Source organism: Oncorhynchus gorbuscha, unplaced genomic scaffold (genome assembly GCF_021184085.1).
Source record: "Oncorhynchus gorbuscha isolate QuinsamMale2020 ecotype Even-year unplaced genomic scaffold, OgorEven_v1.0 Un_scaffold_592, whole genome shotgun sequence".
NCBI lineage: Eukaryota > Metazoa > Chordata > Actinopteri > Salmoniformes > Salmonidae > Oncorhynchus > Oncorhynchus gorbuscha.
The window spans coordinates 1-22780 of NW_025745428.1; the positions used below are offsets into that span (position 1 = coordinate 1).

At 40.4% G+C, this 22780-nt stretch overlaps 1 pseudogene; it reads left to right on the forward strand.

Annotated features, from left to right (window-relative positions):
- The first annotated feature begins 365 nt into the window (after positions 1-365).
- The window catches only part of LOC124018986, a 77566-nt pseudogene continuing 55151 nt past the window's right edge, over positions 366-22780 (forward strand).

The following is a 22780-nucleotide window of genomic DNA, read 5'->3' on the forward strand; positions in this document are numbered from 1 at the left end:
CAGAAAGGCATGAAGTTTGCTGGGACCTCAGCTGATCTGCACTGAGTGACCTTCACACTTTCCCTATTTTCCCTCTGTTTCTTTTCAGGTGAGAGTGTGTGGGGGTGTGGGGTGTGAGAGACAGAGAGACTGCAAGATAAATAATGTTTGAGGAAGAGAGAGGATTTGTGAGAGAAAGTGAACGAGTGAGAGTGAGTAAAAAGCGAGAGAGAGAGAGAGCGACAGAGAGAGAGAGAGGCAGAGAGCGAGAGAGACACAGTGAGAGAGAGCAGAGAGAGAGTGTGTGTGTGTGTGAGAGAGAGAGAAAGAGAGAGTCAAAGAGAGAGAGAGAAGATGAGGAGACTCCTCCAGGACTCTCCCTCTGTGTTGCGTGGTGAAACTCTGGTCTCAGTCCGGCCTGGAGTTCTCTCTTCTCTAAGACCTTCCTGCTCCTCTCAGCTGGTTTCCTCTTCATGAAGACCACTGACATCGGTGATGTGATGAATAAATTTGAAGTCCTTGGCATTGTAGGTGAAGGTAAGTTGATCATTATTTACAACTACTGCATTACACTGTCAAAGGGAACACGACTGTTTTACACCAATGTGTTTATTTGTGGGTTGTTTTTCGTGATGTTGGTGTGATGGGAAGCTGAAAGCCAAAACCCTCTCTGACCTTGTTATCACTATGTTACTTATGGCTGTGACTGAAAACGTTGACAACGATCAGCGGGTTAAAAACGTAACAGACACCAGGAGTTCTCAGTACTGTGTCCAAAAACACTGTTTGCAGAACTAGAGATAAATTATTATTCTAAAGTGCTCATCGTGTTCCCAGTTCTGAACAGTCGCCACTTAACCGGAGGGTCTAAAGTGGGCTAAAACTGTCTCCACCTCTCCACGTGTCCTCTGGCTAGGCGTTGTAGCTGCTGTGCCCGTGAAACCCTTCCAGAAACCACCGCCAAACTGACAACATCACACTCCTTGACCTTTTCCATTTGCACGACCGGCTCTTCATCCGTTCCCTTTTAGATTCATAAATGGAGATTTGGAAATAATGTCTTCATCTCTTGAGCTAACACACTTTTTCTTTCATCTAACTAATCTAACTGTCATTTCATGTCAAAATTCACTTAATATGTGAATAAATGACATAGATGGAGGAAGAGTGTGCAATCATCTTATTCAGTAGCTCTTTAGCCCCTGAATTCTCCTGTATATGTGGTTGACTGGCTGAAGGGCTGAGGCTGATAGCCAAGGGCTACAGGGCGAGGGAGTGGCAAGCCTCTCTCAGGCCAGGGAGAGATACTCCGAGCTGGGATATAATGACCGGCTACTTCCCTGGCCCATGGGTCCTTCACTGGTCCCTCCACTAACACAATTTAACGCTAGATCAGATGAGTCATTTCATTCCCATGCCATTTGTTGACGGAAGCATCCTCATCACACAGATTACTTGTCACCCATCACACCGGGGGGTTAAGCACAATTCAGTTTACAACTCCCATCTCCCCTCAATTCAGGAAGTGAAGCAACAATGGAGGGGAGGAACCACCAGTTATAGAACATATCATGATAGAGCTTTTCTTCTCCCATCAAGACACTCTTGACTGAGTGACATGGACAGGAACTTCATATCAGGAAGTTAGTAAGTTGGTTTTCGAGAGCGATGAATGGGGTACATTCTGCATTTCATAAAGTCATTTATTATTAGTTGATTGGCATGTAGTTCTGAAGATAATAGAGAAGTACATTTTTCAGTAGCAGATTGAAATTCACTGACTATCTACTGGCTATGTGATGACTATTCAATAACTATCTACTGACTATTCAATAACTATCTACTGACTATTCAATAACTATCCACTGACTATTCAATAACTATCTACTGACTATGTGATGACTATTCAATAACTATCTACTGACTATTCAATAACTATCTACTGACTATTCAATAAATATCTACTGACTATTCAATAACTATCCACTGACTATTCAATAACTATCTACTGACTATGTGATGACTATTCAATAACTATCTACTGACTATTCAATAACTATCTACTGACTATTCAATAACTATCTACTGACTATTCAATAACTATCCACTGACTATTCAATAACTATCTACTGACTATGTGATGACTATTCAATAACTATCTACTGACTATTCAATAACTATCTACTGACTATTCAATAACTATCTACTGACTATTCAATAACTATCTACTGTCTATTCAATAACTATCTACTGACTATGTGATGACTATTCAATAACTATCTACTGACTATTCAATAACTATCTACTGACTATTCAATAACTATCTACTGTCTATTCAATAACTATCTACTGACTATTCAATAACTATCTACTGACTATTCAATAACTATCTACTGTCTATTCAATAACTATCTACTGACTATTCAATAACTATCTACTGACTATTCAATAACTATCTATTGTCTATTCAATAACTATCTACTGACTATTCAATAACTATCTACTGACTATTCAATAACTATCTACTGACTATTCAATAACTATCTACTGACTATTCAATAACTATCTACTGACTATTCAATAACTATCCACTGACTATTCAATAACTATCTACTGACTATGTGATGACTATTCAATAACTATCTACTGACTATTCAATAACTATCTACTGACTATTCAATAACTATCTACTGACTATTCAATAACTATCCACTGACTATTCAATAACTATCTACTGACTATGTGATGACTATTCAATAACTATCTACTGACTATGTGATGACTATTCAATAACTATCTACTGACTATTCAATAACTATCTACTGACTATTCAATAACTATCTACTGACTATTCAATAACTATCTACTGACTATTCAATAACTATCTACTGACTATTCAATAACTATCTACTGACTATTCAATAACTATCTACTGACTATTCAATAACTATCTACTGACTATTCAATAACTATCTACTGACTATTCAATAACTATCTACTGACTATTCAATAACTATCCACTGACTATTCAATAACTATCTACTGACTATTCAATAACTATCTACTGACTATTCAATAACTATCCACTGACTATTCAATAACTATCCACTGACTATGTGATGACTATTCAATAACTATCTACTGACTATTCAATAACTATCTACTGACTATTCAATAACTATCCACTGACTATTCAATAACTATCTACTGACTATGTGATGACTATTCAATAACTATCTACTGACTATTCAATAACTATCTACTGACTATTCAATAACTATCTACTGACTATTCAATAACTATCTACTGTCTATTCAATAACTATCTACTGACTATGTGATGACTATTCAATAACTATCTACTGACTATTCAATAACTATCTACTGACTATTCAATAACTATCTACTGACTATTCAATAACTATCTACTGACTATTCAATAACTATCTACTGACTATTCAATAACTATCTACTGACTATTCAATAACTATCTACTGACTATTCAATAACTATCTACTGACTATCCACCAACTAACAACGGACTATAAACTAACTATAAACTAACTATAAACTGACTATAAACTGACTATAAACTGAATATAAACTGACTATAAACTGAATATAAACTGACTATAAAATGACTATAAACTGAATATAAACTGACTATAAAATGACTATAAACTGAATATAAACTGACTATAAAATGACTATAAACTGACTATAAACTGACTATAAACTGAATATAAACTGACTATAAACTGACTATAAAATGACTATAAAATGACTATAAACTGACTATAAACTGAATATAAAATGACTATAAACTGACTATAAACTGACTATAAACGGACTATAAAATGACTATAAACTGACTATAAACTGACTATAAAATGACTATAAACTGACTATAAACTGACTATAAACTGAATATAAACTGACTATAAACTGAATATAAACTGACTATAAACTGAATATCCACTGACTATAAACTGACTATAAAATGACTATTCACTTAGTATACCCAACCTATCCACTGACTATAAATTGACTATCCACCGACTATCAACTGACCACTGACTGACCGGTCATGTTGTCATGTAGGTAATGGAGGAATCATGTTTGCTCTGACAGCATCTGTCAGAATGCCAGAAAGTAGTGGGCCTCCCGAGTGGTGCCGTGGTCCAAGTAGCTGTGCCACTAGAGATCCTGGTTCGAGCCCAGGCTCTGTCGCAGCCGTCTGCGACCGGGAGACCCATGGGGAGGCGCACAATTGGCCCAGCGTCGTCCGGGTTAGGGGAGGGTTTGGCCGGCAGGGATGTCCTTGTCCCATCGCGCTCTAGCGACTCCTGTGGCCGGGTGCAGTGCACACTGACATGGTCGCCAGGTGCAGGGTGTTTCCTCCAACACATTGGTGTGTCTGGCTTGTCAAGAAGCAGTGCGGCTTGGTTGGGTTGTATTTTGGAGGACGCGCAGCCCTCGACCTTCAACTCTCCCGAGTCCGTACGGGAGTTACAGCGATGAGACAAGAGAGTAACTACCAATTGCATATATATATATATATATATATATATATATATATATATATATATATATATATATAAAACAAAGCCAGAAAGCCAAATGAAGGGTTCACAGTTGAAGACTTCATCTTTGAAATATGGATGAGCATAAAGTGGGCTGAGGTGCATGACATCTCCCAAGACTGTTTCTTCACCCTTGAATGGCTACAGAACATAGTGAAGATGAGCTTCAGTTCACTCACCTTGTTTAGAGAATATCAACTCTTTATAGTAGGATTTCACAACTTCTTTTAGCCAAACCATTAATACAAATATAAGTCATGTTTGGATAAATCCCTGTTGCTAAGCGTTCTCCTCTCTTCTCTCTCCAGGAGCCTATGGAGTGGTTCTGAAGTGCAGGCACAAGGTAAGACCATGACAGCATCAGTGTCACACAGTTGATTCTTCAGGAAGTCTTATGTGAAATGCACAGTAACATTTTACCCTTCATCCTTAAGGTATACATGCTTATAACAGGTTCTCTTCATCCTTAAGGTATACATGCTCATAACAGGTTCTCTTCATCCTTAAGGTATACATGCTCATAACAGGTTCTCTTCATCCTTAAGGTATACATGCTTATAACAGGTTCTCTTCATCCTTAAGGTATACATGCCTATAACAGGTTCTCTTCATCCTTAAGGTAAACATGCTTATAACAGGTTCTCTTCATCCTTAAGGTATACATGTTTATAACAGGTTCTCTTCATCCTTAAGGTATACATGTTTATAACAGGTTCTCTTCATCCTTAAGGTAAACATGCCTATAACAGGTTCTCTTCATCCTTAAGGTAAACATGCTTATAACAGGTTCTATTCATCCTTAAGGTATACATGCTCATAACAGGTTCTCTTCATCCTTAAGGTATACATGCTCATAACAGGTTCTCTTCATCCTTAAGGTAAACATGCCTATAACAGGTTCTCTTCATCCTTAAGGTCTACATGCTTATAACAGGTTCTCTTCATCCTTAAGGTCTACATGCTTATAACAGGTTCTCTTCATCCTTAAAGGTGCAATATGCTGAAACCGCTTTCCTGGTTGCTAAACTTCAAATAGTTTGCCTAATTTCAGTTTATGTGACAAAACAAGCAAGTATAGTTTAGAGAATCATTGTACCATCTAAAGTGCTGTGAAATATCTTTTCCATAACCAAAAAGATTGTATTTTCAGCTGTTTGAAGCTGATGCAATTTTTATTATTATTATTATAATTGCTATTATTATTATTAGAAGAGGGGAAAGAAGTGCCATCTGAGGAGTAAAGTATTCAGATAAACTATTTACAACTGGAATCAATTCTGCCCTTATCAACAACAAACCACACTATTCCTGTCCAAATAGAACATGCCTTAATTTGATCACCCTGTTGCAGGATTACTGTCCTGGGAATGGAGGGAATGTAAAACTAATAGTGTATTTGAGGTTTAAAAAAGACTTCTGAAGTTTGCCATTTCCACTTTTAGATGTCAGACTTGATTTTCCCTTTCAAAAAAATGTATCAACCCCTACAAAAATGTCAATGAATTTGAATCCAGATCATTTCCTGTCGCTGGAGGTTTCTATTCCTGATGTAGCAAACTGGCTCAAATTGAAATGCTACATCTGTAGCCTACCATGATGATATCCAACCCTACTTGGTGCCACTATCATGTGTCCCAGTGGTTTGCAAACTTTTTGACCCGCAACCCCCAAAATGGTGTGGTACAAAACTTGCGACCCCGCGCGCACACACACATGCACGTGTGGAAACATGTGAACATGCGCACACAATCGCTGCTCAAATGTAGCCTGTCATTACAGACTTAAAAGGTGATGCATTTTCAAAATGCAAGACGGGCTACAGAAATAAACTGCATCCTGTACCTGCATTTGGAGGTGAAAGTCATGTTAGCAGCAAATATCAACTAGGGACGTATCATGTCACTTCTCTAGAGTTTAGAGCAGAATCAACTAGGGATATATCATGTCACTTCTCTAGAGTTTAGATCAGAATCAACTAGGGATATATCATGTCACTTCTCTAGAGTCTAGAGCAGAATCAACTAGGGTTATATCTTGTCACTTCTCTAGAGTCTAGAGCAGAGTCAACTAGGGATATATCATGTCACTTGTCTAGAGCAGAATCAACTAGGGATATATCATGTCACTTCTCTAGAGTCTAGAGCAGAATCAATTGGGGATATATCATGTCACTTCTCTAGAGTCTAGAGCAGAATCAACTAGGGATATATCATGTCACTTCTCTAGAGTCTAGAGCAGAATCAACTAGGGATATATCATGTCACTTCTCTAGAGTCTAGAGCAGAATCAATTAGGGATATATCATGTCACTTCTCTATAGTCTAGAGCAGAATCAACTAGGGATATATCATGTCACTTCTCTAGAGTCTAGAGCAGAATCAACTAGGGATATATCATGTCACTTCTCTAGAGTCTAGAGCAGAATCAACTAGGGATATATCATGTCACTTCTCTAGAGTCTAGAGCAGAATCAACTAGGGATATATCATGTCACTTCTCTAGAGTCCAGAGCAGAGTCAACTAGGGATATATCATGTCACTTGTCTAGAGTCCAGAAGAAACTAAATCATTCAGCCTACTTGTAGTGGAGGTTGCAGGATCAGATGGAAAGCATATTCTGTCTGCACCACTTTGGATGGCAGCCTGCTTGCTGTTCTTCCTCACAATTAGGCATCTTCATTCTGTAATATTGAAGGCAGTGCGATGTTACAGCTATATTTAGACATCTAGCCAGAAGCAACCCAAACTAGGCCTATCTGAACTATGACCATGATCAATAAAATCACCAGATAGACTATTGTTCTGGCATAGATGAGTCACTCTTTTATATGATAGACTCAGTCCTACTCTATTTTAGCCGAGTAAAACGGGAAGAAATGAAACAAAATATTGGTCACTACCCACTGGGCACAGTTTAAGGTCTAAAATAAAACAATTGATTAAGTAGTTGTTTTTTCTCATCAGTCTACCCACAGTACCCCATAATGACAAAGCAAATACAGATTTTTAGACATTTTTGCAGATGTATTAAAAATAAAAAATGGAAATATCACATTTACATAGGTATTCAGACCCTTTACTCTTTGGCAGTGATTACAGCCTTGAGTCTTCTTGGATATGACGCTACAAGCTTGGCACACCTGTCCTTGGGGAGATTCTCCCATTCTTCTCTGCAGATCCTCTCAAGCTCTGTCAGGTTGGTTTGGGAGCGTCGCTGCACAGCTATTTTCAGGTCTCTCCAGAGATGTTGCATCAGGTTCAAGTCTGGGCTCTGGCTGGGCCAATCAAGGACATTCAGAGACTTGTCCCTAAGCCACTCCTGCGTTGTCTTGGCTGTGTGCTTAGGGTCGTTGTCTTGTTGGAAAAAAAAACCTTCAACCCTGTATGAGATCCTGAGCGCTCCTGAGCAGGTTTTCATGAAGGATCTCTCTGTACGTTGATCCGTTCATCTTTCCCTCTATCCTGACTAGTCTCCCAATCCCTGCCGTTGAAAAACATCCCCACAGCGTGATGCTGCCACCACCATACTTAACCATAGGGATGGTAATGGCCAGGTGATGAGTGGTGCCTGGTTTCCTCCACACATGACGCTTGGCATTCAGGACAAAGAGTTCAATCTTGGTTTCATCAGACCATAAAATCTTGTTTCTCATGGTCTGAGAGTCCTTTAGGTGCCTTTTGCCAAACTCCAAGCGGGTTGGCATGTGCTTTTACTGTGTGGCTTCCATCTGGTCACTCTACCATAAAGACCTGATTGGTGGAGTGCTGCAGAGATGGTTGTCCTTCTGGAAGATTCTCCCATCTCCACAGAGGAACTCTGGAGCTCTGTCAGAGTGACCATCGGGTTCTTGGTCACCTCCCTGACCAAGGCCCTTCTCCCCCCAATTGCTGGGCCTTGTTTGGCAGGGCGGCCAGCTCTAGGAAAAGTTTTGGTGGTTCCAAAATTCTTCCATTTAAGAATGATGGAGGCCATTGGGTTCTTGGGGACCTTCAATGCTTTCCCAGATCTGTGTCTCTACACGATCCTGTCTTGGAGCTCCACGGACAATTCCTTTGACCTCATGGCTTGGTTTTTGCTCTGACATGCTGTCCACAGTGCTGTGTGTGCGTTTCCAAATCATGCCCAATCAATTGAATTTACCACAGGTGGACTCCAATGAAGTTGTAGAAACATCTCAAGGATGATCAATGGAAACCGGATGCACCTGAACTCAATTTTGAGTCTCATAGCAAAGGGTCTGAATACTTGTGTAAATAAGGTATTTCAGTTTTTATGTTTTATACATTTGTAAAAAAAAAACTAAAAAAACATTTGTTTTAATGCTTTGTCATTATGGAGTATTGTGTATAGATTGTTGAGAATTTAAAACAAAAATGTAATCCATTTTAAGTGAAGGGGTCTGAATACTGTCTGAATGCACTGTATGCCCGTTACAGTATGTGGGATCTGATGAAAGGTTTTTAAATGATATTAAGCCTGCAGAGATCCATGGACAGGCAGAATTTGATACTCGGGGCTGATCTATTTCTTTGATGGAATGTGTGGTGTGCAATAAGTACACTTTTGGTCATTGAATTCATGGGGACATATTTTGTTGTGACACGTGTTCATGGTTACCCATGAAATGTCATTTCACCAGTGTTGGCTACACCTGATGATTAGGCCCTAACATAAAGCCCCGTGTAGTTTGGAACAATAGGATCAACTTACTGATTCACTACATGGAAATCATGTTGAACAAACCTTCTAGTGTATTGATGTGGTCCTGGGCACAGCAACATAACCTTCTAGTGTATTGATAGTTGTCTTGGGCACAGCAGCATAACCTTCTAGTTTATTGATAGTTGTCCTGGGCACAGCAACATAACCTTCTAGTGTATTGATGTGGTCCTGGGCACAGCAACATAACCTTCTAGTTTATTGATAGTTGTCCTGGGCACAGCAACATAACCTTCTAGTGTATTGATAGTTGTCCTGGGCACAGCAACATAACCTTCTAGTTTATTGATAGTTGTCCTGGGCACAGCAACATAACCTTCTAGTGTATTGATGTGGTCCTGGGCACAGCAACATAACCTTCTAGTTTATTGATAGTTGTCCTGGGCACAGCAACATAACCTTCTAGTGTATTGATAGTTGTCTTGGGCAGGGCAGAGCAACATAACCTTCTAGTGTATTGATGTGGTCCTGGGCAGGGCAGAGCAACATAACCTTCTAGTGTATTGATGTGGTCCTGGGCACAGCAACATAACCTTCTAGTTTATTGATAGTTGTCCTGGGCAGAGCAACATAACCTTCTAGTGTATTGATGTGGTCCTGGGCAGGGCAGAGCAACAGAACCTTCTAGTTTATTGATAGTTGTCCTGGGCACAGCAGCATAACCTTCTAGTGTATTGATGTGGTAATGGGCACAGCAACATAACCTTCTAGTTTATTGATGTGGTAATGGACACAGCAACATAACCTTCTAGTTTATTGATAGTTGTCCTGGGCACAGCAACATAACCTTCTAGTTTATTGATGTGGTAATGGACACAGCAACATAACCTTCTAGTTTATTGATAGTTGTCCTGGGCACAGCAACATAAACTTCTAGTGTATTGATAGTTGTCTTGGGCAGGGCAGGGCACAGCAACATAACCTTCTAGTGTATTGATAGTTGTCTTGGGCAGGGCAGAGCAACATAACCTTCTAGTGTATTGATAGTTGTTCTGGGCAGAGCAACATAACCTTCTAGTGTATTGATAGTTGTCTTGGGCAGGGCAGAGCAACATAACCTTCTAGTGTATTGATAGTTGTCTTGGGCAGGGCAGAGCAACATAACCTTCTAGTGTATTGATAGTTGTCTTGGGCACAGCAACATAACCTTCTAGTGTATTGATAGTTGTCCTGGGCACAGCAACATAACCTTCTAGTGTATTGATGTGGTCTTGGGCAGGGCAGAGCAACATAACCTTCTAGTGTATTGATAGTTGTCTTGGGCAGAGCAACATAACCTTCTAGTGTATTGATAGTTGTCTTGGACACAGCAACATAACCTTCTAGTTTATTGATAGTTGTCCTGGGCAGAGCAACATAACCTTCTAGTGTATTGATAGTTGTCCTGGGCAGAGCAACATAACCTTCTAGTGTATTGATAGTTGTCCTGGGCAGAGCAACATAACCTTCTAGTTTATTGATAGTTGTTCTGGGCACAGCAACATAACCTTCTAGTGTATTGATAGTTGTCCTGGGCACAGCAACATAACCTTCTAGTGTATTGATAGTTGTCCAGGGCAGAGCAACATAACCTTCTAGTGTATTGATGTGGTCCTGGGCACAGCAACATAACCTTCTAGTGTATTGATGTGGTCTTGGGCAGGGCAGAGCAACATAACCTTCTAGTGTATTGATAGTTGTCTTGGGCACAGCAACATAACCTTCTAGTGTATTGATAGTTGTCTTGGGCAGAGCAACATAACCTTCTAGTGTATTGATAGTTGTCCTGGGCACAGCAACATAACCTTCTAGTGTATTGATAGTTGTCTTGGGCAGGGCAGAGCAACAGAACCTTCTAGTGTATTGATAGTTGTCTTGGGCACAGCAACATAACCTTCTAGTGTATTGATGTGGTCCTGGGCAGGGCAGAGCAACAGAACCTTCTAGTGTATTGATGTGGTCCTGGGCAGGGCAGAGCAACAGAACCTTCTAGTGTATTGATGTGGTCCTGGGCAGGGCAGAGCAACAGAACATTCTAGTGTATTGATGTGGTCCTGGGCAGGGCAGAGCAACAGAACCTTCTAGTGTATTGATGTGGTCCTGGGCAGGGCAGAACAACAGAACCAAGGTCAATCAGTAGCAGTGTTGGTAACGTGGACCTTTAACTGTTGACATCATCAACTCCGCATCATATTGATTAATGAGGCTACAGCCAAACCTGTATTGATCATCTCTTCGTTGGGCAGTTGATCCGGCCCGGGGGGAAACTATTTGGAGCAGGGGGAAAAGTGAATAGTGTATGTCCCAAATGGCACTCTATTCCGTATATAGTGCACTACTTTTGACCAGGGCTCATAGGGATCTGGTCTAAAGTAGTGAACCAAATAGAGAATAGGGTGCCATTTTAGAAGCTAGCAATAGTTTTATTAGGCAGACACCTCCATTCACAGGTTGGGAAATGATTTACTAATTGAACTATTCAAGTCAGAATCATTATAAAATCATCATAATAATATATGGACTAATTTGCAAATGAGGCTAAATCATTTTTATGAAAAGTTCACTAAAGTTTCTCTGCAATATACAGGCCATGTCCCAGAAAATATTTTCCAGTCCAAGTTACCTCTTATCTCAATTATTGCCATTTTATGCTGATGTTCCCCAATAGCCTCTCAGAAATCCTGTTATGGAGTGTATTTTATTTGTATTTTTAGCCTGAAACCTTTTTTAGTGGAAAGGGGTTTCCTGAATCCTGATGAATATTTAATTTCTCTGCTCACTGTCTGAAATGGGACCCTATTCCCTACATAGTGTCCTACTTTTGACCAGACCTTATGCAGGACCTGGTCAAATGTAGTGCACTATATAGGGAATAGGGTCCCATTTTGGATGCAACCTTGGTCAAAGCCATCATGCAGAACAGCTGAATCTTTTAGTACATGTTTCAGATGAAACCTAACAGAATCACCTCAGTAGCTGAATCTTTTAGTACATGTTTCAGATGAAACCTAACAGAATCACCTCAGTAGCTGAAACTTTTAGTACATGTTTCAGATGAAACCTAACAGAATCACCTCAGTAGCTGAATCTTTTAGTACATGTTTCAGATTTAATCTAATAGAATTGAATGCTTGGTGAGAATTGACCATTTGTCAAAAGAATGTTTGGCCTCTTGATTGACAGGCTGACCAACCAATCACCCACAGCCCTCCACTTCGGCTGCCTGATGGTTGAGATTGTCTTGATGAACGGGTATTTTACTTTGTTCAAGTTTGTTTACCATTCTCTCATTCTTCCTTTGGATGGAGAAACAGAGATGGAGGGTTGGCTCTCCTCTCTTCCTGTGATTGTGTCATCTACATGTGTTGTTCCTGGCTGGTCTATTTTGAGACAGCAGAGAGAGACTGCATCTTTTCATTGGTCTTTTCTCTGCCAGACGCGTTTCTGTTTGCACAGATTGGCACAGCTGTGGACGCTTGTGCTTGTGCTCCAGCTGCCCCAAACCAAACTCAACTGTGGGCTTTCGGCTCACACCTCATAGCAAACAGTTCCTTTCTTGTGTGGGGGCTGAAAATCAGAGTTGTAGAGTTGAACTAGCCGATGTTTCACTTCACCATCCATTCTGAGGAAGACTAGGGCGGCAGGTATCCTAGTGGTTAGAGCGTTGGGCCAGGAACCGTAAAGGTTGCTAGATTGATTCCGGAGCTGACAAGGTAAAACATCTGTTGTTCTGCTCCTGAACAAGGCAGTTAACTTGCTGTCATTGTAAGTAAGAATTTGTTCTAAACAAAAAATCAGTTTGGAGTGACTGCAGACACAACATGTTATGCTTCACTTGCAATTCACACGTTCTGAACAACAGCTAAATGGCTGTCCTTATGAAGAGAACTGTAGGGGGTGTGGTTACTGGCTGTCCTTATGAAGAGAACTGTAGGGGGTGTGGTTACTGGCTGTCCTTATGAAGAGAACTGTAGGGGGTGTGGTTACTGGCTGTCCTTATGAAGAGAACTGTAGGGGGTGTGGTTACTGGCTGTCCTTATGAAGAGAACTGTAGGGGGTGTGGTTACTGGCTGTCCTTATGAAGAGAACTGTAGGGGGTGTGGTTACTGGCTGTCCTTATGAAGAGAACTGTAGGGGGTGTGGTTACTGGCTGTCCTTATGAAGAGAACTGTAGGGGTGTGGTTACTGGCTGTCCTTATGAAGAGAACTGTAGGGGTGTGGTTATTGGCTGTCCTTATGAAGAGAACTGTAGGGGGTGTGGTTATTGGCTGTCCTTATGAAGAGAACTGTAGGGGGTGTGGTTACTGGCTGTCCTTATGAAGAGAACTGTAGGGGGTGTGGTTACTGGCTGTCCTTATGAAGAGAACTGTAGGGGTGTGGTTACTGGCTGTCTTTATGAAGAGAACTGTAGGGGGTGTGGTTACTGGCTGTCCTTATGAAGAGAACTGTAGGGGGTGTGGTTACTGGCTGTCCTTATGAAGAGAACTGTAGGGGGTGTGGTTACTGGCTGTCCTTATGAAGAGAACTGTAGGGGGTGTGGTTACTGGCTGTCCTTATGAAGAGAACTGTAGGGGGTGTGGTTACTGGCTGTCCTTATGAAGAGAACTGTAGGGGTGTGGTTACTGGCTGTCCTTATGAAGAGAACTGTAGGGGGTGTGGTTACTGGCTGTCCTTATGAAGAGAACTGTAGGGGGTGTGGTTACTGGCTGTCCTTATGAAGAGAACTGTAGGGGGTGTGGTTACTGGCTGTCCTTATGAAGAGAACTGTAGGGGTGTGGTTATTGGCTGTCCTTATGAAGAGAACTGTAGGGGGTGTGGTTATTGGCTGTCCTTATGAAGAGAACTGTAGGGGTGTGGTTACTGGCTGTCCTTATGAAGAGAACTGTAGGGGTGTGGTTACTGGCTGTCCTTATGAAGAGAACTGTAGGGGGTGTGGTTACTGGCTGTCTTTATGAAGAGAACTGTAGGGGTGTGGTTACTGGCTGTCCTTATGAAGAGAACTGTAGGGGGTGTGGTTACTGGCTGTCCTTATGAAGAGAACTGTAGGGGGTGTGGTTACTGGCTGTCCTTATGAAGAGAACTGTAGGGGGTGTGGTTACTGGCTGTCCTTATGAAGAGAACTGTAGGGGGTGTGGTTACTGGCTGTCCTTATGAAGAGAACTGTAGGGGGTGTGGTTACTGGCTGTCCTTATGAAGAGAACTGTATTTTCATCAGAATCATTAAGCCTATGCCTACTGTTGTGGTCATAATTCATCCCCATGCAGTGTTCAATGTGGAATTGTTCATCCATGTTTTTATTTTACTCCAAAGAACAGGCTGAATAAACTACATCAAACGTCTGTATTTTGATTTTTTTTTAAAGAAATACAGATATTGGTTTGTAACCCTGAAAAAAATGATCTTTCAACTCACCAAATTGAGCTCTTTGAGAGTCACTGTTTCAGACGCAAGATGCGCATCACTTCACACTGGAAAAGGTTTTGGTTCTAAATTAACAAAATGAGGCTTTGCCATCGCACAGCCATAGACTTCTATGAACGGACCACTGCTAAGAGTGTGTTCCAGGATATAATATAACCAGTTGATATTGCAGAGTGTGTTCCATATAATATAACCAGTTGATAGTACAGATTGTGTTCCAGGATATAATATAACCAGTTGATAGTACAGAGTGTGTTCTATGATATAATATAACCAGTTGATATTAGTGTGTTCCATTATATAATATAACCAGTTGATATTGCAGAGTGTGTTCCATGATATAATATAACCAGTTGATATTGCAGAGTGTGTTCCATGATATAATATAACCAGTTGATATTAGTGTGTTCCATGATATAATATAACCAGTTGATATTAGTGTGTTCCATGATATAATATAACCAGTTGATATTGCAGAGTGTGTTCCAGGATATAATATAACCAGTTGATATTGCAGAGTGTGTTCCAGGATATAATATAACCAGTTGATATTGCAGAGTGTGTTCCATGATATAATATAACCAGTTGATATTAGTGTGTTCCATGATATAATATAACCAGTTGATATTAGTGTGTTCCATGATATAATATAACCAGTTGATATTAGTGTGTTCCATGATATAATATAACCAGTTGATATTGCAGAGTGTGTTCCATGATATAATATAACCAGTTGATATTAGTGTGTTCCATGATATAATATAACCAGTTGATATTAGTGTGTTCCATGATATAATATAACCAGTTGATATTAGTGTGTTCCATGATATAATATAACCAGTTGATATTGCAGAGTGTGTTCCATGATATAATATAACCAGTTGATATTAGTGTGTTCCATGATATAATATAACCAGTTGATAGTACAGAGTGTGTTCCATGATATAATATAACCAGTTGATATTGCAGAGTGTGTTCCATTATATAATATAACCAGTTGATATTGCAGAGTGTGTTCCATGATATAATATAACCAGTTGATATTGCAGAGTGTGTTCCATTATATAATATAACCAGTTGATATTGCAGAGTGTGTTCCATTATATAATATAACCAGTTGATATTAGTGTGTTCCATGATATAATATAACCAGTTGATAGTACAGAGTGTGTTCTATGATATAATATAACCAGTTGATATTAGTGTGTTCCATGATATAATATAACCAGTTGATATTGCAGAGTGTGTTCCATGATATAATATAACCAGTTGATATTGCAGAGTGTGTTCCATTATATAATATAACCAGTTGATATTAGTGTGTTCCATGATATAATATAACCAGTTGATATTGCAGAGTGTGTTCCATGATATAATATAACCAGTTGATATTGCAGAGTGTGTTCCATGATATAATATAACCAGTTGATATTGCAGAGTGTGTTCCATTATATAATATAACCAGTTGATATTAGTGTGTTCCATGATATAATATAACCAGTTGATAGTACAGAGTGTGTTCCATATAATATAACCAGTTGATATTAGTGTGTTCCATATAATATAACCAGTTGATATTAGTGTGTTCCATGATATAATATAACCAGTTGATAGTACAGATTGTGTTCCAGGATATAATATAACCAGTTGATATTACGGTCTTAATAAATTTGCACTTGCTTTTTTTATTGACTGAATATATTTGGGGCGATTTATAAATTAGAATGAGTTGTCTATAACGGTTGTGATAAATTAGACATGGTTGCGTACTGTTGGGATATAAATAAATACACACATATTTTTTCCAGTGCGTGCCTTGTGTTCTAAAACTTGAGTAAATCTTCACATGGAATCCATAGGCAGTAGTCTGACTTGAGATCAGCGCCCATCTTAGTTTCAAATCTTCACATGGAATCTATAGGCAGTAGTCTGACTTGAGATCAGCGCCCATCTTAGTTTCAAATCTTCACATGGAATCTATAGGCAGTAGTCTGACTTGAGATCAGCGCCCATCTTAGTTTCAAATCTTCACATGGAATCTATAGGCAGTAGTCTGACTTGAGATCAGCGCCCATCTTAGTTTCAAATCTTCACATGGAATCTATAGGCAGTAGTCTGACTTGAGATCAGCGCCCATCTTAGTTTCAAATCTTCACATGGAATCCATAGGCAGTAGTCTGACTTGAGATCAGCGCCCATCTTAGTTTCAAATCTTCACATGGAATCTATAGGCAGTAGTCTGACTTGAGATCAGCGCCCATCTTAGTTTCAAATCTTCACATGGAATCCATAGGCAGTAGTCTGACTTGAGATCAGCACCCATCTTAGTTTCAAATCTTCACATGGAATCTATAGGCAGTAGTCTGACTTGAGATCAGCGCCCATCTTAGTTTCAAATCTTCACATGGAATCCATAGGCAGTAGTCTGACTTGAGATCAGCGCCCATCTTAGTTTCAAATCTTCACATGGAATCTATAGGCAGTAGTCTGACTTGAGATCAGCGCCCATCTTAGTTTCAAATCTTCACATGGAATCCATAGGCAGTAGTCTGACTTGAGATCAGCGCCCATCTTAGTTTCAAATCTTCACATGGAATCTATAGGCAGTAGTCTGACTTGAGATCAGCGCCCATCTTAGTTTCAAATCTTCACATGGAATCTATAGGCAGTAGTCTGACTTGAGATCAGCGCCCATCTTAGTTTCAAATCTTCACATGGAATCCATAGGCAGTAGTCTGACTTGAGATCAGCGCCCATCTTAGTTTCAAATCTTCACATGGAATCTATAGGCAGTAGTCTGACTTGAGATCAGCGCCCATCTTAGTTTCAAATCTTCACATGGAATCTATAGGCAGTAGTCTGACTTGAGATCAGTGCCCATCTTAGTTTCAAATCTTCACAATCGGATTAGAAGGAAATGTTCCAAGGAAAGGTTGAATACTGAAGAAGGGATGTCAACATAATCAGCCCACAGAATCTGATCTTGTGATTGGTTGACTCTGTGCCTGGCATTAAAGAAAGCCATACTGCCTCATTAAATGTTTATACTGATATAACCTCATTCTGGAAGGACTCCCCGTGGCTTATTCCCAAAACAACGTTAATATTTCATCGGCATACGCAGCATTCAGTAGGTAGGCCAAGTGTCAGTACTAGTAACAATGGGCTTCTTGTAGCTCCATCGTATCTTTTAGAAGTATGAACATGGTCCTCAATAAACACTTAGAGAAGTAATGTACCACATTAGATATGAATGCTTTGGGAAACTCACCATTGATATTTCCACAAAATGTAAAAACTATCTATACTTCACATGCAGTACCAGTCAAAAGTTTGGACACACCTACTCATTCAAGGGTTTTTCTTTATTTTTTACAATTTTCTACATTGGAGAATAATAGTGAAGACATCAAAACTATGAAATAACACACATGGAATCATGTAATAACCAAAAAAGTGTTAAACAAATCAAAATATATTTTATATTTGAGATTCTTCAAAGTAGCCACCCATTCTTTCATAGTTTTGATGTCTTCACTATTATTCTACAATGTAGAAAATAGTAAAAAATAAAGAAAATGAGTCCAAACTTTTGACTGGTACTGTATATTATACTACCTGGTACTGTATATTATACTACCTGGTACTGTATATTATACTACCTGGTACTGTATATTTGACATGGCGTGATGCTCCTTTCTCTAGAAGACAAAGGCACTGGCCGAGACACATACCTCTCCACTGACAAGAAGCTGCCATTGTCTCAGAGTAGTAGGCTTTGAATAGTCCAGTGTTGGATTCTTCAGCTGCCTTACAGTAGTACCATACTGTGTGGGTTATGAATGAAGAATGGGACATCGTGATCTCATGCAGATTGAGATAGCAATGTCTGATATTGTTTTACTGTCTCTTCTCAGAGCCACTTGCTTGTACTTTAGCTAAATGAGTGGCTCTCCCTCCCTCCCTGTCTCTGTAATGTCCTGTACATACATAGTAGATGTTAGTGGACTTGAAGCAAGACTGTCTGGTTTGGTCATAAGACGTGTTCACTGTCACTGTAAAGGCCTGATTGTCTTTGACTTCTTTACCCCTTCAGTGCAGATCAGTAAAGTATTTATCCATTCAGTGCAGATCAGTAAAGTATTTATCAATTCAGTGCAGATCAGTAAAGTATTTAACCATTCAGTGCAGATCAGTAAAGTATTTATCCATTCAGTGCAGATCAGTAAAGTATTTATCCATTCAGTGCAGATCAGTAAAGTATTTATCCATTCAGTGCAGATCAGTAAAGTATTTATCCATTCAGTGCAGATCAGTAAAGTATTTATCCATTCAGTGCAGATCAGTAAAGTATTTAACCCATTCAGTGCAGATCAGTAAAGTATGTATCCATTCAGTGCAGATCAGTAAAGTATTTATCCATTCAGTGCAGATCAGTAAAGTATTTATCCATTCAGTGCAGATCAGTAAAGTATTTATCCATTCAGTGCAGATCAGTAAAGTATTTATCAATTCAGTGCAGATCAGTAAAGTATTTAACCATTCAGTGCAGATCAGTAAAGTATTTATCCATTCAGTGCAGATCAGTAAAGTATTTATCCATTCAGTGCAGATCAGTAAAGTATTTAACCCATTCAGTGCAGATCAGTAAAGTATGTATCCATTCAGTGCAGATCAGTAAAGTATTTATCCATTCAGTGCAGATCAGTAAAGTATTTATCCATTCAGTGCAGATCAGTAAAGTATTTATCCATTCAGTGCAGATCAGTAAAGTATTTAACCCATTCAGTGCAGATCAGTAAAGTATGTATCCATTCAGTGCAGATCAGTAAAGTATTTAACCATTCAGTGCAGATCAGTAAAGTATTTATCCATTCAGTGCAGATCAGTAAAGTATTTATCCATTCAGTGCAGATCAGTAAAGCCTTCCTATCTGGTAGTGTCTGTCTGTAGTAACCTATGACCAATAGCCATGACAGGGTCATGCCACAGTTATATGACTATATCGTGATTGTCACAATTGATGTTTCTCTAGTCTGTTTGGGACCTGGCACACACAATGAGAAGGAGTTAGTGCTGCTTAGTGACTTCCCAGCAGACAGTGCTCAGTTCCTGCTTACATATCCATCTGACTATCCATGACCGAAGTGATCTAGAACTCATCAAGTCATCATCACTCAATGTACTGTGTTATTTTCACACGGCTAGACCACAGAAATAAAAGCCTTTTAGCCTCTGTGGAAGAGTGCTGTTATTTATACCCTCTATCAACTGAAACCAGGACAGGGAAGGGAAGAGAGAGTGGGGGCAGAGAGAGAGAAAGGGAGAGAGAGAAAGAAAGACAGTTAAAGAGAGAGAGGGAGGGAGAGTGAGAGAGAAAAAAAGGGAGAGAAAAGAGAGAGGAGAGAGAGCGAGAGAGAAAGGAAAGAAAGAGAAATGAAAGAGGGAGAGAGAAATGAGAGAGAGAGAGAGAGAGAGAGAGAGAGAGAGAGAGAGAGAGAGAGAGAGAGAGGAGAGCAGCAGCAGGGTTTTAAATGGGTCACCTTGAGAGGAGCACCATCATCAGAGACCAGGATATATGGATGAGAAAAAAAGGATGGATGAGGAATGGAGGATGGATGAGGAAAGATTGCTGGATGAGGAATGGAGGAATGGAGGAAAGCCTGGCTAGTTCCTTGAAGTCGTGTGGAAAACCCACTCACTACGTTGTGTTCCAAATGTCACCCTATTCCCTATTTAGTGCACTACTTTGGACCAGCACCCATAGGGCTCAAGTCTAAAGTAGTGCACTATGTAGTGAATAGGGTGCCATTTGGGACACCGATATTGAGAGGAGGCTTATCATCACAGAGCAGCCTGAAAGACAGGATATCTCCACAGAGCAGGATATCTCCTCAGTGCAGGATATCTCCTCAGTGCAGGATATCTCCTCAGTGCAGGATATCTCCACAGAGCAGGATATCTCCTCAGTACAGGATATCTCCTCAGAGCAGGATATCTCCTCAGTGCAGGATATCTCCTCAGAGCAGGATATCTCCTCGGAGCAGGATATCTCCTCGGAGCAGGATATCTCCTCAGTGCAGGATATCTCCTCAGTGCAGGATATCTCCTCAGTGCAGGATTTCTCCACAGAGCAGGATATCTCCTCAGTGCAGGATATCTCCTCAGTGCAGGATATCTCCTCAGAGCAGGATATCTCCACAGTGCAGGATATCTCCTCAGAGCAGGATTTCTCCACAGAGCAGGATATCTCCTCAGAGCAGCATATCTCGACAGAGCAGGATATCTCCTCAGTGCAGGATATCTCCTCAGAGCAGGATATCTCCTCGGAGCAGGATATCTCCTCGGAGCAGGATATCTCGTCAGTGCAGGATATCTCCTCAGAGCAGGATATCTCCTCAGTGCAGGATATCTCCTCAGTGCAGGATATCTCCTCAGAGCAGGATATCTCCTCAGTGCAGGATATCTCGTCAGTGCAGGATATCTCCTCAGAGCAGGATATCTCCTCAGTGCAGGATATCTCCTCAGTGCAGGATATCTCCTCAGAGCAGGATATCTCCTCGGAGCAGGATATCTCCTCAGTGCAGGATATCTCGTCAGTGCAGGATATCTCCTCAGAGCAGGATATCTCCTCAGTGCAGGATATCTCCTCAGAGTTGTGGGGTAAAAAACCACTCTGTGAATGAAGGGTGTGTTTGAGTGTACCAGTGTAATCATATTGAGTGTACTAGTATTGCGTGTACTAGTATTGTGAAAGTATTTGAGGTGTGTGTACTAGTATTGAGTGTACTAGTATTGTGAAAGTATTTGAGGTGTGTGTACTCATATTGAGTGTACTAGTATTGAGTGTACTATTATTTGAAAGTATTTGAGGTGTGTGTACTCATATTGAGTGTACTAGTATTGCGTGTACTAGTATTTGGAAAGTATTTGAGGTGTGTACCTTGGAGTTTCCACTTTGGGACCATTGGTTCCATCCTATAGTGTCCGTTGGTTGGTTGCGTGGTGTCCTGCTCCTGCCCACTCCCCACTAGACGTCCAGCAGCGGCCATGTTTTATTTGCCAAGCAGTTAAACTGTTCTCTCGTTGTGAAACAATAACACCCTGGTCTGTGCTATTTAGACCTTGGCTGGCTGTTGCTCATTTCCTACTGAATCAATGTAGGTTGTGTAGGTTAATTATTTCTACAGGAAGAGGAGGCGTAAAACACTTGGGCTCATGGTGTGTGTGTGTGTGTGTGTGTGTGTGTGTGTGTGTGTGTGTGTGTGTGTGTGTGTGTGTGTGTGTGCGTGCGTGCGTGCGTGCGTGCGTGCGTGCGCGCGCGTGCGTGCGTGTTTGTGTGTGTGTGTGTGCGTGTGTGTGTGCGTGTGTGCGCGTGTGTGCGCGTGTGTGTGTGCGTGTGTGTGTGTGTGCGTGTGTGTGTGCGTGTGCGTGCGTGTGCGTGTGTGTGTGTGTGTGTGTTTGTTTGTGTGCGTGTGTGTGTGTGTGTGTATACTTCTTCTTATTGGTACTTTGTCCTTGGTGTTCACACTATGTACTGTAGATCAATGACTAGCCAGGGATAAAGATATCCATGACATTCATTCTGCCAATATCAGAAAGTCAGGCCTACGTATTTTACCCTTTAAAGCCAACAGCACAAACTGGTATGGTATGGATATCTCTGGTATGGATATCTCTGGTATGGATATCTCTGGTATGGATATCTCTGGTATGGATATCTCTGGTATGGATATCTCTGGTATGGATATCTCTGGTATGGATATCTCTGGTATGGATATCTCGGGTATGGATATCTCTGGTACAGATATCTCTGGTATGGATATCTCTGGTATGGATATCTCTGGTATGGATATCTCTGGTACAGATATCTCTGGTATGGATATCTCTGGTATGGATATCTCGGGTATGGATATCTCTGGTACAGATATCTCTGGTATGGATATCTCGGGTATGGATATCTCTGGTACAGATATCTCTGGTATGGATATCTCAGGTATGGATATCTCTGGTACAGATATCTCTGGTATGGATATCTCTGGTATGGATATCTCTGGTATGGATATCTCTGGTATGGATATCTCTGGTACAGATATCT